The sequence below is a fragment of the Manis pentadactyla genome, chromosome 3, assembly GCF_030020395.1.
Source record: "Manis pentadactyla isolate mManPen7 chromosome 3, mManPen7.hap1, whole genome shotgun sequence".
NCBI lineage: Eukaryota > Metazoa > Chordata > Mammalia > Pholidota > Manidae > Manis > Manis pentadactyla.
The window spans coordinates 134,206,237-134,223,242 of NC_080021.1; the positions used below are offsets into that span (position 1 = coordinate 134,206,237).

At 40.1% G+C, this 17,006-nt stretch overlaps 1 long non-coding RNA gene across 1 annotated transcript in view; it reads right to left on the reverse strand.

Moving 5' to 3' along the window:
* Positions 1-17,006, reverse strand: part of LOC130682967 (uncharacterized) — a 44,174-nt gene that overhangs the window by 23,895 nt on the left and 3,273 nt on the right. Inside the window, exon 3 of the long non-coding RNA XR_008996468.1 lies at positions 8,345-8,771. This is a non-coding gene — a long non-coding RNA (uncharacterized LOC130682967). The remainder of the gene's footprint in view (positions 1-8,344; positions 8,772-17,006) is intronic.

A 17,006-nucleotide genomic window follows, 5' to 3' on the forward strand; every position in this document is an offset into this window, starting at 1 on the left:
CCAGCAATTCTACTTCTGGGTATTTATCTGAAGAAAACATAAACACTAACTCACAATGATATATGCACCTCCATCCATCTTCACTGCAGCTTTATTTTCAAAAGCTAACATAAGAAAACAACCTAAGTGTCCATCAGTAGATGAGTGGATAAATAAGATGTGATATTCTTATATTTTTAATTATATATATTTATTATATATAAAGTGGCATTTATGTATATATAAATAAATATTCAACCATTAAAAAATTAAATCTTGCCATTGGGACAACATGGATGGATCTCAAGGGCATTATGTTAAGTGAAATAAGTCAGAGAAAGACCAATAGCATAGGATCTCTCTTACAATTGGAATCTAAAGGAAAAACAAAGAAACAACAACAACAAAACAAGCTTATAGATACAGAGAATGGAATGGTGGTTGCCAATTGTGGAGGTGGGAGAAATGAGTGAACCGTTTTTTTCTTAATTTAAATAAACATAATAAATCTTTTTAAAAGACAGAAAAATAGATGCCTGGTATTCAAAAGGGAGTGATGACTACAAATGGGCAGCATTTATGTCCTTTGGCTTTTTGTCTTTTGATAGGTTTCAAGGCTCTGCCTTTTCATTTCTATTCATTGTTCCATGCAACCTTTCTTAACTTCCAAGTATCTGTCTCACGGCTCTAACAGCAATAGTGTAAACTCTTTTTTTTTTTTTAACGACTTGGGGTGATAAATAACACCTGGATTGTTGTGATGGTAACAGGACTACATACATATGTCCAAACTCACCGAGCTGTATACATTAAATATATGCAGTTTTTTAAAGATACCAATTATACCTTAATAAAGCTGGAAAAATTAAGTTAAATTTTAGCCATAAAAAATGCTAGTTTGGCTTTTCTTTGGCAATATTTATAAGCTCGATTGTCTTGCTATATTGCTTTGATTGAAATGAAGCAATGTTACATGATAGGCATTTTAAAATTGTCTCTGCCTTTAATGCCCTCAGTATTTCATCTGTTACCATCCTATTTGTTGTTGGTTTCTAGAAAATACCCTTCATTATATTTTTTAAAGTTCTTTTCTATTTTCGTTTACATCGAGTTTTTTATTACAAAATCTGTTGGGTTTTACCAGGTGCACTTTGGTGTATAATGATAAAACCACATGGTTTTGCTTCTTTGGTGTATTGGATGTAATGAATTGTGTCGATGGATCTCTCAATGAGGAAGCATCTCTGTGATATTGGAATAAACCCTGCTTGCCCACAGTGTGTGTCTGAGTGTATTGCTGGGTTCCATCTGCTAGCACTTCATGCAGCAGGTTTGCACCTGTTCTCCTAAGGAAGGAATGGCTACAGTCTGGGGTGATGGGACGTCTTTCTTTGAACTTAGTGGAGGGTCCATAAATGATCCATAATTTGTCTTTCTCATTCTCTGTTGTAGAACAGTTTGTGTAAGTACGTGTGGGTAAAATTGTAATATTTCCAGATTATCTCGCCTAGCTATGGGTGGAGAGAAGTTCATCTCCGTGTCAATGGTAATTACCGGCTAACTGAGGGCGTGTCTGAACCTGAGAGGTTAAAGGGAGGGGCTGCCTTGCTTGTGTTGGGTCTTCTGGAGCAGAGAGAGACTGCGCTGGACTGCAGTTTGTAAGCAATAAGTGGGTTTTAAACTTTATTTCTCCCTTTGACTGATTTTGGTTTTTAGAGGTATTTTGCCCCGGGATTTTCTCTCCCTGGATTTACAGTAGGGATTACACGTTTCTTGGACAGTTGGTAAAATCACTTGAAAAAACTGGCTTTGGCAGCTTTCCACCTTTTTTCAGCATGATCTTCAGACCCTCTTCATAGGATTCTGTGGTTATCCACCTATTCAGGCTTATTCTCACTTTGTGGGTGAATATTTATACAAAGCCATTAATTTTATCCATATTTTCAAATGAACTGACAAGTTGTGCAGTTTTACAATTCCCTTCATCTTCTTTCTCATGCTTCTTAAATTTGATTATCTTCATTTCCTCTCACTTTGTCTAAAAGGCAGGCTTGCCAGGAGCTTGTCTTTCCTAAATATATTTTGAAAATAACCAGCTTTTACTATTATTAGTTCAACTTTTTTATTTGACTTTAATTTCAATTTTTATCATTTTTAATTTAATCTTATTCTCATTTTTTTGCCTCCTTATAGTAAATGCATAACTTGTTTATTTCAAACTTTCTTGCCCAAAATGAAAGTAATCATGTACACATCTATAAACTTTCCTCTATGACTTTAACTCCATCTCAAAGGTTTTAAGATGAAGTATACTCATTTTATTGATTTCTGGGTAACTTGTCATTCATAAGTTTTATGGCTTTTGATCTGAGAATCATTTTTTAAAGTGTTCAAATTTCCAAATGGATTAATGTTTTCACTTCTTAATTTCCAGATCAGGTAGCATTATCTGTAAGAACTCCACTTTTCACAACTTATGAAAAACTCCTGGGTATCAAGAATATTAAGAAATTTGGGGGAATTTCTGTTGTCATAAAAAAAGAATGTATAATACATACATACACGTGTTAATTTTTATTTGAATCCTGAATGTCTGTTTCTTTCTTGGCTGGTCAGATTCTGAGAGAGGGGTATTAAAGCTTCCTGCTGGGACTGGGATTTTATCAAATCTTCATTGTGCTTTTGCCTTGTGTGTAGGCTGGCGCACTCTACCTTTTTATGTGGACTATTCTTTAGTTGCAACACATCCCTTTGGGCGGCCGTTTCCAGGATGCCCCACGATCCCCAGACCCTGTCCCCTGCCACCGCCCAGCAGGCACGGCCTCTGGGCTCCTGCACCCCCCCACCCCCATCCCCCACCTCAGTGGGTCTCAGTCCAGGGCCAGGGGAGGGCCCAGCAAGTGCCACGAGGAGCCCCCACCTGTATTCCCGCTCCTTCCCTGGGGGTGCGCCTTGGGTTGGCTCCCTCTGTGGTCCTGGCCTGTTGTCCCCTGGAAGCCTAGAGGAGCCAGTCCTGGACGTGCCGAGGGCCCCTCAGTGCCGGTGTTGCTGGGGTTCTTGTTTACGAAGCAGAAGAATGAGCTTCACAAACACGCAAGGCAGGAGAGCAAGATACAGGCTTTTATTTAGAAATAAAGTGAGAGAATAGAGCTCCTGGCTTATGCCAGGAGGGGACAAGAGAGCCCATAGTGGTGTGTTGTCTAGGGGGTTTTATAGGCAGTTGAGGATTTTTCAAGAACATGAAAAAAACTTAGGGGTGTGGACTTGCATCACCTGCCCTGTCCTCAAGGTGGGCTGGATCATAGTCTGATTGCTAGGGCTGACAGTGGGGTCACGGGTTATGCTGATAACCCTTGCAGAACACTCAAACATTCCAGGCCAAGTTGCTCTTGGCCTTTTGACTTTTAACTGATCTCACTGAAGATGTCTATATTCTTAGGTATCTTTCCCTAGAGAATTAGTGTGACTTTGACTTTGCATAATGATTAACAGAGTTTCAATGGGGACTACTTTGCCCATTGTTATATTGCTCTGACAGTAAATATTTTGCCCTGCTTCTCTCGGAGGTCCTCACCCTACTCTGACTACACCCACCGTTCTTGTCTTATTCCCCCCTCTACAGAAAGGGGGTGACGACTGCTCTGGCTGCTTCATGCTGAGAAGGGACGCAGTAAGGGGTGCAGTTAGGTCTCTATCAGTGGTCAGTTGAGAGGGCCTCGGAAGATTGGTGCTTCTATTCTAGGTTTTATTTCTATTACTATTTGCAGTTTTGTGGCTTTTAGGCAAGATAGAACAAATTGTGTTATTAGGTTAAGTAGCAGTATTTGGAGTTGGATTTTCTATTATGGAAGGATAAACTTGATGAGATTAAGAATGCATGGTTGAATATGAGAACTAGAAATAGTAAAACTTTAATTGAAATGATAGGAGAAAACTAAAATATTTGGAAAATTACAGCTAGATATTCTGAAGGAGTTAGAATTCTGGATCTAGTTTATGTCCCAATGTCTAGTATTAAAATTTAGTATGGATAAGGCTGCATTATTGAAATAATACTTTTCTCTAAAATCACCTTCATTTGTATTAGAAGTAACTAGGTTAAGAAAACAATTAACACTTGGTTTTATTATTTGCATAAGTATAGTAAGAAGAGCAATTGATTACATAGGTTCTTTTAAATGTGCTTTGTTGGAACTTTTTGTAAGGAATTTCAGATTGAACTTTTAAAGGCCTCTCAAGGCCAGAAAGCTAAGCTAGATTTGGTATTAGGTTTTGCCTGCAGTAACTGTAGATTTGGGCAAATTTTTCTCTTCTTGAGGTTTTTAAGACATTTTTGAGGTTTCTGCATTTGCCAGGAAGTGATTTTCTTTACTCACCTGGTAAGGCTGCTGGGAACTCTGTAAGCAAGGTACTAGGCTAGTTCTTCCAAGGGGCTTTGTTGCCTCTATAAAGTTAATTTTAGTTTCTTAAAGTTGTTTATATCTGAGTTTATGCACATGTCTCTCAGGTATGACATTCTAGTTAAAGTTTTGGTAGTATAACTTGTGTTTTTAATTGGTTTTCTTACTAGGAAAGCAGGTTTTTATTGAACTTATGCAAATAAACATACTGCTATGAAATATAAAAATAGTCACTGAGAGTTTTTAAATTCTGGAGGGATCAGGTAGAGAGAAAGATAAGTTTTAATTCTGCTTATAAAGATTAGTCATTTAATAAACTGTTGTCAGCTTAAGAGAAAAACGTTAAAACACTTTATCAGCAACATTTGAAACAACTACAAAATCATTTTCCTTAGTTTATTTAATCTTATGTAATTAATGCCTGTTTTGTTGAAATTTAGTTCTTTACTAGCTTAGGAGTAATAAAACAGTGGCTACAAATGACAAAAGACTTACAAATGACAATGGTTAAAGATCTGATGAGAGCTTACTGTAAGATAGTTGACATAAGAAAATTTGGATATTTTTGTAACACGAAACATTTAATAGCAAAGTTTAGCATTATTCTCTTTGACAGTGCTTTCTAGGTAATTAAGCAGGTAATTATATATTAGATAAATAAGCTAAATTAGCTAAATACTTTCTCCAATGAGAAAAAAGTCTTCTTACATGTTCTAGGGGCTCTCTGGAAAATATCAGAGTTAACTAGAGGTAAAAGCACCTTTTTGTATTTGATTTTTTTTTTTTTGGCACTTGCTTAAATAGGATTATAGGTTGCTATGAAGCAATACTTATCTATTTAACTAGAATAACAATAAATACTTCAAAGGCAAATAAAGAAGGTTACACAGTTAGCAAAGTTTAGCTTTTAGTCTTTTTAATAGTAAGATCTCATTTTCTTAAATACTCTGTTAATTCACTTAGACTTTAAGCATGAGAAACTGCTTTGATAAAACAATTAGAGAACTTTTTGCAATCTTTCAATATTAAGAGCAGACTACAGTTAAGAAATCTTTGTCTTTTTAACTGAAAACAAAATGCTAATTTTGCTGTGTACTTGATAGAGACGCATTTGCTTTAATTTTATATAACATGACTATATTACATTTTTCCACAAACTTTCTACATTTTTCTAACATTTAGAGTTCTCTCTCTAAATAAACAACTGTACTTCAGAACAAAGTTACTTTCTTTTATCAAAAGACACATTCTTTAACATGCAAAAATGTAGTTTTAATTAGAACTGAAAACTATTAGGTACCTTAATTTTTAGTGAACACTGAGAAGCAGGCTATTGTAAACTGTTACACTAGCATTCTTTGACAAATTTATGAACACATTTTATAATTTCTGTAACTATGAGCTTTACAGTGTAAGATAAATTTCAATAAATTTCGACTGAAGTAAGTAGGCAAAGAGAGGCAACAAAGGGCCAGGTAGTTTATTTGAATGCCACCTCCGGGTGATGTTCCGTGGTCTGAAACACAGGCCAGGGAAGTCACACCCAGCAGGGCAGGCAGCAAGTTTTTAAAGAAAGCAGGAGGAGGGAGGGCGAAGGTGTACATTGGCGTGCGGATTGGCTCATCTAGGGTACGTGGGGGTCTCTTATTGGCCTTTAGCCAGGTACTGGAAGGTTACCAATAATCCTTTAGCTTGGGGGAAGGGCTCTAGTTGGGAGGGTTATCTGATTAGGCTCTGGAATGTGGGCGGACTGGAACCTGTTGGTCTCTTCACCTTGTTTGGGGAGGCCTGAGTTTGTCCATCAGGCTCACCCCTTCCCCTGATGCGTGCAGCCTAACATACAGCACAATCTCTCACTAAGCACAAAAGTTTATCTTCAACTTAGCAAAACTTTAAGGTTTTAGGTAATCACAAAAATTCTCAGGCTGTAGGTAGGTATACATACTGTAACACAATTATTAAGGTGTTTACTTGCTACACATATTTAGTTTACTCATTCCTAACAACTATGCTAGATTACTTACAAAATTTTTACTGAATATTTGATAAAGTCAAGCCTCTAAGCATTTTATTCTTGAAAGATTTAGCAGATAACATTAACTTAAATGACTTTAGGTAAACTTAGGCAGCTGATAACTATAAGGACATGTCTGTTTCAGTTCAACTTAAATTAGCATTAATGCTTAATATTTTTTATTAGAATTTTCTGGAAGTTTTAGAATGCCCAATTTTCACAAGTGCTTGTCTTTAAATCAATTTTATTAATACCATCCGGAGGTAGAAAAATCTTTCATTTACATGCTTAGACACACAAACATACAGATTGAGACATAATGACTACAGTTAGCAACACTTTTCATAAAAGAATATATACACAAACAGATAAACTGATACAGAGATTTGAGTTACTGATATCTAATTGCCTTTCTTCTTAGCTTATTTGACTAAAAGTATCTCAGTTTTTAAGAATACACTCTAAGAGCAGACAGTTTACATCACTGGGTTAAGGTTTAGATGGCCCTAGACAGGGCTGATGAAGGCTCTGAACTGATAGGGACTGTGTGCATCTAGGGGGCTGTAAATGAAATGCAAGTACAATTCTAGCACAAGTCATTTAAAGCTAGGCTGTATTGCAGAAGAAAAATTTCTTCCATTTCAGGGAGTCTAGTTTAAAAACCTCTCAATTTTTGAAGATAATGTTGAACTCAATAAGTAGAATAGATTTTCACCAAAAAAATTTAGAAAACTAGTCCCATTTTGTAGTAGTTTACAGGACTTTTGACTATTTTCCTTCTTGCATTTAAAATAAATTTAGCTGTATAACTTTATTATGTATTTCTCTTAGGGGCCAAGCCTCTCTAATTAGAGACTTTGTATTGAGCCTAGGCTTGTGTGAAGAAGATAAGGCACTTTCTTCAGGTTCTGGGGATCAAAATTGCTCCCAGTTTTTTAGAATGTATGCCAGAGGCTTGTCTGGCTTTAAACTTGAAGAGGAAGGTCTCACTTGGAAAAGAGAAACATAGGTGCGGGACACCTGGTCGGCCTTTTCTCTGTGAGGGCGTTCCCTCGCCTTGGAGCTTAGGTGACAGTGGTCAGTCACTTCCTCTGCTAGGCCTACTGGATTTAACCACTCTTTACCAGCGTGGCCTGTATCTTGCCTTGATTTCCCTCTTACCTTCCCACACTAAGCAAGAGTTGCTTTAGAGCTCTGGATCTAGTGGGGACTTCACCAGTATGCTCTTACTTCATGCTTTCTGGGAGTCCTGATCCAGACTCTAGTTTCTCTGCACAGGCTGTCTTTGAGCGCTCCCTGCTTGTCTTATAAGTAAGTGCAGGGACTGTGTGACTTCTTGCTGCCAGAGCCCTGATTTAAGTCACAAGCTTGTTTTGCTTTCCTGGGGCTGCAGAAAAGGAAATGCCTAGCCTCAGGACGACTGCCTCTAAGGAAAGAAGATTAATAGACTAGAGATTAATCTATTACATGTTCATTTACATGTACAGTTATGGAGGGGGTGTGTGTCTATACTCAAACACCAGTTTATGCCACTGCCTGGGATTTAGCTAGTCACCTACTATAACAAATCTGATCTGTGAAACAAGAGGTCGGGGGTTATCTGCGACTCTCGCTTAGGCAGCAGCCTAGCCAGAGGTTCACTCAGCACTATGGGATCAGTCGGCTGGAGCCGAGATCTCGGGACCACTGTCTACTAGTCCGGTCTGCCCTAGGAGTCCGCAGATTAGGATAGGAAAGTAGGAAATTGGCTCAGTCACTCCCCGACATTCCCGTCAGTCCAGAGGCGGGGCATCAAGGAGCGGCAGACACCCAGAAACCTTTCAACCGAGACTTAAGACTGGTAGCCGACGCTAATTGTCTTTTAAGTGGCGAACGGGTGCCCAGACAAATTTTTATGAGATAAAAAGTACAGCATTTAGTCAAGAATAAGAGCGGAGCGTAGGTCTCTTACCTTGCGGTGGTGAGCATCAGGTTCCTTGAAATTGATGAAGTTAGGTGGGAGTTAGGAACACCCCCTGCCACACTGAGGCCAAAGCTGCCTGAAGAAGCAGGCTAGAAGTCAGAGACAGAGAGAGAGACACTCCTCACGGATACCCAGTTGGGCTGTCGGGGTCTGAGAAGCCGCTGAAGTGTAGCCTCAGCCTAGACTCTCGCAGTTGCCCACGGCTTTCTTCAATCCCTTGCATCCAAGGAGAGGTCTCTGAAAGGGAATCCCGGCCCCCACTCAGGTGACATTCTTGGCTTCCAAGGGAGACAGGGGATCCACTGAGGGAGACGCAGGGGAACCTGTCGCTTGAGACTTCGAGATCGACAGCCAGCCTAGTCCCATTTAAGCGGCTGACAAACCCCCAATTTTGTGTGCCACAGACAGCTTCCTTCTGTAAGGACAGAGAGAGAAAAGGCAGGCTTGGATGCCGATACTCACCTCTGAAGTTATCCCAGACGAGCCCCAAAAGATGATGCCGGGATTCTTGTTCACGAAGCCGAAGAATGAGCTTCACAAACACTCAAGGTAGGAGAGCAAGGTGCAGGCTTTTATTTAGAAATAAAGTGAGAGAATAGATCTCCTGGCTTATGCCAGGAGGGGACAAGAGAGCCCATAGTGGTGCTCTCTTGGTCTAGGGAGTTTTATAGGCAGTTGAGGATTTTTCGAGAACATGAAAAAAACTTAGGGGTGTGGACTTGCATCACCTGCCCTGTCCTCAAGGTGGGCTGGATCATAGTCTGATTGCTAGGGCTGACAGTGGGGTCACGGGTTATGCTGATAACCCTTGCAGAACACTCAAACATTCCAGGCCAAGTTGCTCTTGGCCTTTTGACTTTTAACTGATCTCACTGAAGATGTCTATATTCTTAGGTATCTTTCCCTAGAGAATTAGTGTGACTTTGACTTTGCATAATGATTAACAGAGTTTCAATGGGGACTACTTTGCCCATTGTTATATTGCTCTGACAGTAAATATTTTGCCCTGCTTCTCTCGGAGGTCCTCACCCTACTCTGACTACACCCACCGTCCCTGTCTCACCGGGACAGTGCGCATGCGCTGGGAACGGCCCGCCCTGCGCCCCTCACAATATGAATTTGAGGATTTCGTGTTTTTCCTGCTCACCCTCCTTTGGGCCTTCAGCGCCGCTCTGCCTGCTTTTCTGTTGTTTGCGCTCCTTCGCCTGTTCTTTTCTTCTTTTTATCTTGGCTGCCTTATAACAGTTCTTTATTTTGTTTTCCTCCGGCCTGCGTGACTGGGGGGAGCACGGTGTGCTTGGAGGGAGCCCCATCTCCCCGAGGGACCGGCCTGGAGCGCGGCACTGTGGGCGGGGCTCGCGCCTACAGCGCGTCGTGCGCTTTCCTGGGCGCGTGACCGAACGCGCGCACCCACAGCCGAGTCGCTGGCAGAGCCGGTGGGCGGGCCGCGCACCCCCGCCCGGGGCCCGGCGCTGCTCTCCCGGGACGTTCCGACTGTTCGGCAAATGCGGTCTCGAGGGGCGCGGAGAGGGGGCGCCGACCTTGCCCCCTGGCGGTGGGGCCCACAGGAGCCTGGCCCCCTACCAGCTGCGTCCCGCTGCCTGAGGGCCCGTGCGGCCCCCGGCCACTCCCATTCTGCGCTCAGAAGAAAGAGTAACTCTCCTTAAGCAGCCGGAATCAGCACCCGGCCCCCGGGTGCCTTTCTCCTCCCCGCCCCCCACGGGCCGGGAGCCCCCTGCCCTCTCCCCCGCTTCCCACCCTTCCCCCCCTCCCACCCCCGGCCGGGAAGCCATAGTGTAAATTCTTATTCTCAATACACATGAGTACAGGAATCATCTCAGACCTCCGCTAGTACTATCCCCATTTGACAACTCAGGAAACCCTTTCTGTCACAGGACAAGGATTTTCTCAGGTTGTGACTATTCGAGCTCCTCTCCTCTCCCATTATGTTGGTGAAAAGGACGTTCTTATAAGAAAACACAGTGAGAACACGGCACTGTCCTGAATGCAGCTTCCCTGCACATCTAGAAAATCAGCCCTCAGGATATGATGATTCCATTAATTGCGTTATATTACAACTGACTTTTTTATTTCCATATTCATTTTCTTATTAACTTCTGCTATGTGCAAATCATTGGAATAGGCACTCTAAGAGGTTAAAAATAGAAATGCTAATTCATAGGTCTAGCCAACCCACCCACAACAAAATTCATTGAATAATGCCGTGAAACATGGAAGTATTTGACTTAAAATACCTGAATATGTAATTTTGTCACACATTTACTAGTAAGATGCTATGTTTCAAAGAGCTTCCAAAGGTTTATTAAAAGTACAGGTAACATAAAATCAACTACCCACTAAAAGCAGTTAAAGGAAACACGAAACAGCACAGAATAAAACAACCAACACATAAATGGAGGAGGAGGAATAAGAAGGGAGAGAAGAAAAGAATCTCCAGACAATGTATATAACAGCTCAATAAGCGGGCTAAGTTAGGCAGTAAGATACTAAAGAGGCTAACCTTGAACCTTTGGTAACCACGAATCTAAAGCCTGCAACGGCAATAAGTACATATCTTTCAATAGTCACCCTAAATGTAAATGGACTTAATGCACCAATCAAAAGATACAGAGTAATAAAATGGATAAAAAAGCAAGACCCATCTATATGCTGCTTACAAGAAACTCACCTCAAACCCAAAGACATGCACAGACTAAAAGTCAAGGGATGGAAAAACATATTTCAGGCAAACAGCAGAGAGAAGAAAGCAGGGGTTGCAGTACTAATATCAGACAAAATAGACTTCAAAACAAAGAAAGTAACAAGAGATAAAGAAGGACACTACATAATGATAAAGGGCTCAGTCAAACAAGAGGATATAACCATTCTAAATATATATGCACCCAACACAGGAGCACCAGCATATGTGAAACAAATACTAACAGAACTAAAGGGGGATATAGACTGCAATGCATTCATTCTAGGAGACTTCAACACACCACTCACCCCAAAGGATAGATCCACTGGGCAGAAAATAAGTAAGGACACGGAGGCACTGAACAACACAGTAGAGCAGATGGACCTAATAGACATCTATAGAACTCTACATCCAAAAGCAGCGGGATACACATTCTTCTCAAGTGCACATGGAACATTCTCCAGAATAGACCACATACTAGGCCACAAAAAGAGCCTCAGAAAATTCCAAAAGATTGAAATCCTACCAACCAACTTTTCAGACCACAAAGGCATAAAACTAGAAATAAACTGTACAAAGAAAGCAAAGAGGCTCACAAACACATGGAGGCTTAACAACACGCTCCTAAATAATCAATGGATCAATGACCAAATCAAAATGGAGATCCAGCAATATATGGAAACAAATGACAACAACAACACTAAGCCCCAACTTCTGTGGGACACAGCAAAAGCAGTCTTAAGAGGAAAGTATATAGCCATCCAAGCATATTTAAAAAAGGAAGAACAATCCCAAATGAATGGTCTCATGTGACAATTATCGAAATTGGAAAAAGAAGAACAGATGAGGCCTAAGGTCAGCAGAAGGAGGGACATAATAAAGATCAGAGAAGAAATAAATAAAATTGAGAAGAATAAAACAATAGCAAAAATCAATGAAACCAAGAGCTGGTTCTTCGAGAAAATAAACAAAATAGATAAGCCTCTAGCCAGACTTATTAAGAAGAAAAGAGAGTCAACACAAATCAACAGTATCAGAAACGAGAAAGGAAAAATCACGACGGACCCCACGGAAATGCAAAGAAATATTGGAGAATACTATGAAAACCTATATGCTAACAAGCTGGGAAACCTAGGAGAAATGGACAACTTCCTAGAAAAATATAACCTTCCAAGATTGACCCAGGAAGAAACAGAAAATCTAAACAGACCAATTACCAGCAACGAAATTGAAGCGGTAATCAAAAAACTACCAAAGAACAAAACCCCCGGGCCAGATGGATTTACCTCGGAATTTAATCAGACATACAGGGAAGACATAATACCCATTCTCCTTAAAGTTTTCCAAAAAATAGAGGAGGAGGGGATACTCCCAAACTCATTCTATGAAGCTAACATCACCCTAATACCAAAACCAGGCAAAGACCCCACCAAAAAAGAAAACTACAGACCAATATCCCTGATGAACGTAGATGCAAAAATACTCAACAAAATATTAGCAAACCGAATTCAAAAATACATCAAAAGGATCATACCATGACCAAGTGGGATTCATCCCAGGGATGCAAGGATGGTACAACATTCGAAAGTCCATCAACATCATCCACCACATCAACAAAAAGAAAGACAAAAACCACATGATCATCTCCATAGATGCTGAAAAAGCATTTGACAAAGTTCAACATCCATTCATGATAAAAACTCTCAGCAAAATGGGAATAGAGGGCAAGTACCTCAACATAATAAAGGCCATCTATGATAAACCCACAGCCAACATTATATTGAACAGCGAGAAGCTGAAAGCATTTCCTCTGAGATCGGGAACTAGACAGGGATGCCCACTCTCTGCACTGTTATTTAACATAGTACTGGAGGTCCTAGCCACGGCAATCAGACAAAATAAAGAAATACAAGGAATCCAGATTGGTAAAGAAGAAGTTAAACTGTCACTATTTGCAGATGACATGATACTGTACATAAAAAACCCTAAAGACTCCACCCCAAAACTACTAGAACTGATATCGGAATACAGCAAAGTTGCAGGATACAAAATCAACACACAGAAATCTGTGGTGCTCCTATACACTAACAATGAACCAACAGAAAGAGAAATCAGGAAAAAATCGTTAAAATGGCCATCCTGCCCAAAGCAATATACAGATTTGATGCAATCCCTATGAAACTACCAGCAACATTCTTCAATGAACTGGAACAAATAATTCAAAAATTCATATGGAAACACCAAAGACCCAGAATAGCCAAAGCAATCCTGAGAAAGAAGAATAAAGTAGGGGGGATCTCACTCCCCAACTTCAAGCTCTACTATAAAGCCATAGTAATCAAGACAATTTGGTACTGGCACAAGAGCAGAGCCACAGACCAATGGAACGGACTAGAGAATCCAGACATTAACCCAGACATATATGGTCAATTAATATTTCATAAAGGAGCCATGGACATACAATGGCGAAATGACAGTCTCTTCAACAGGTGGTGCTGGCAAAACTGGACAGCTACATGTAGGAGAATGAAACTGGACCATTGTCTAACCCCATATACAAAAGTAAACTCAAAATGGATCAAAGACCTGAATGTAAGCCATGAAACCATTAAACTCTTGGAAGAAAACATAGGCGAAAACCTCTTAGACATAAACATGAGTGACCTCTTCTTGAACATATCTCCCCGGGCAAGGAAAACAACAGCAAAAATGAGTAAGTGGGACTATATTAAGCTGAAAAGCTTCTGTACAGCAAAAGACACCATCAATAGAACAAGAAGGATCCCTACAGTATGGGAGAATATATTTGAAAATGACACATCCGATAAAGGCTTGACGTCCAGAATATATAAGGAGCTCACACGCCTCAACAAACAAAAAACAAATAACCCAATTAAAAAATGGGCAGAGGAACTGAACAGACAGTTCTCCAAAAAAGAAATACAGATGGCCAACAGACACATGAAAAGATGCTCCACATCGCTAATTATCAGAGAGATGCAAATTAAAACTACAATGAGGTATCACCTCACACCAGTAAGGATGGCTGCCATCCAAAAGATAAACAACAACAAATGTTGGCGAGGATGTGGAGAAAGGGGAACCCTCCTACACTGCTGGTGGGAATGTAAGTTAGTTCAACCATTGTGGAAAGCAGTATGGAGGTATATCAAAATGCTCAAAACAGACTTACCATTTGACCCAGGAATTGCACTCCTAGGAATTTACCCTAAGAACGCAGCAATCAAGTTTGAGAAAGACAGATGCACCCCTATGTTTATTGCAGCACTATTTACAATAGCCAAGAATTGGAAGCAACCTAAATGTCCATCGATAGATGAATGGATAAAGAAGATGTGGTACATATACACAATGGAATACTACTCAGCCGTAAGAAAAGGGCAAATCCAATCATTTGCAGCAACATGGATGGAGCTGGAGGGTATTATGCTCAGTGAAACAAGCCAAGCGGAGAAAGAGAAATACCAAATGATTTCACTTATCTGTGGAATATAAGAACAAAGGAAAAACTGAAGGAACAAAACAGCAGCAGAATCACAGAACTCAAGAATGGACTAACAGGTACCAAAGGGAAAGGGACTGGGGAGGATGGGTGGGTAGGGAGGGATAAGGGGGGGAGAAGTAGGGGGGTATTAAGATTAACATGCATGGGGGGGTAGGAGAAAAGGGAGGGCTGTACAACACAGAGAAGGCAAGTAGTGATTCTACAACATTTTGCTATGCTGATGGACAGTGACTGTAAAGGGGTTTATAAGGGAGACCTGGTATAGGGGAGAGCCTAGTTAACATAATATTCATCATGTAAGTGTAGATTAGTGATACCAAAAACAAAGCAAAAAAAAAAAAAAAAAAAGGGCAGTTCCTGTGTGGTAACCTCCATCGAGTTCTACACAAGGGTATAAAGGGCATATAAAACTGTAGGCAAAGGGTCTGTTTGTGTTTATACAGAGGATCAAAGCCTAATTGGGCTACCCCGAAAATGAACTAAGATACGATATGAAAAAGAACTTCCAACATCAGCACTCTCTGGAAGACTCATGCCAGAAGATGATCATCAAAAAACCCCAACAAAGATCCACGCACTGCTACAGCTGTAGATGCACTCATCCCACCAGCTCCTGGACTTGCCATGGGAATGAGGAAGGAGATATCTAAGCTGGCCTGTGCATACAGTAAAACAACAAATTTGACTGGATCTATACTGTTGGAACTCAACCAAGAATTAGGAGAAGTGCAAATTGTAGCGCTCCAAACTCTTACAACTACAGACTATTTACTGTTAAAAGAACATATGGCATGTGAACAGTCCCCAGGAATGGGTTGTTTTAATTTGTCTGATTTCTCTCAGACTGTTCAAGTTCAGTTGGACAATATCCACCATATCATAGATAAGTTTTCACAAATGCCTAAGGTGCCTTAATGGTTTTCTTGGTTTCACTGGAGATGGCTGGTAATTACAGATATGCTTTGGTTATGTAACTATACTCCTATTATGTTAATGTGTGTGCGCAATTTAAGTAGTAGCTTAAAACCTATATAGGCTGATGTTACTCTACAAGAAGATATGTCAAAGAAATAATCAATCTTCCCATGTTTTCTTCCACCTGCTACTTCTATAGCTTTTCTTCTTCCTTCTTAATTACAACCCTTAAATAGAATTCGTGCCTCATATCAAATTTACCGAGTATCATAACTCCTCCAAGTGGTAAAGATACCTCAAGACAAATGCTGGGCATAGAAGCCACAGGGCATAAATATGCAAAGAAGTAAAAAGCTAACCTTTTCAAACAATAAGGCTTCCCTCTCACTTACCAACTTCACATTTCCCTGTATGGCCCCGGAAGATGACTGGTTAGCCAGAGACGGGTAAGATTCCTCAAGGGAGGAACAACCTAAGACAGGCACAGTCGCAGGGGGGCCATCAGGTGAGAAATTGGGGATCAACAGAGGTGAGGCTTAGAACATCACCCCCCCTGTTCTGAGAGAAATCTTCTGCATACGTGGATGTTTTATTGCCCTGGTCTAGCTTGGATTAACACATAGTCTACAGGCACACACCTGATCATCTACATTTGCTCTCTTACAACACTAAACTATGTTTTCTACCTTTATCTTGTATCTACCTACCACTTCAGCATTTTATTAAAAATAATAATAATAAAGAGAGAAATGTGGTATCCACATATAAATCAAGTATAAAAACCAAATGAGTATTCATATTTGAACTGACTGTTTATAGTTCATAATGCATGAGCAAAACCGAAAGTTTCTGTGATGACTGCCCTTGTACTGTTCACTATGTAACTTATTCATTATGTAAGAATTTGTTCTACATGTAAGAACTTGTTTGTTATGCCTCAGAAGATTGGAGACTGACGAAAATTAGGCTTGGGGTGTATTAATGATTGTGCATTGAGCATTGACTCCCCTATACAGTATTTTATTGTCGTTAACAACCATTTGATCAATAAATATGAGAGATGCCCTCACAAAAAAAAAAAAAAAAAAAAAAGGACAGACTTCCAATGGTAAAATAAATAAGTAACTGGGATGTAATGTATAGCATAAGGAATATAGTCAAGATATTGTAACAGCTTGGTAGGGTGATAGCTGGAACCTAGAATTATGTATATAAATGTTCTACCACTGTGTTGTACACTTGAAACTAATGTAATGTAATACTGTGCGTCAACTACCCTTCAATAAAAAATAATTATTTAAAAAAAAAAAAAAAAACTCAAAATAGAAATACCATTTGACCCAGGAACTCCACTTCTAGGAATTTACCCTAAGAACACAGCAGCCCAGTTTGAAAAAGACATATGCACCCCTATGTTTATCACAGCACTATTTACAGTAGCCAAGAAATGCAAGCAACCTAAGTGTCCATCAGTAGATGAATGGATAAAGAAGATGTGGTACATATACACA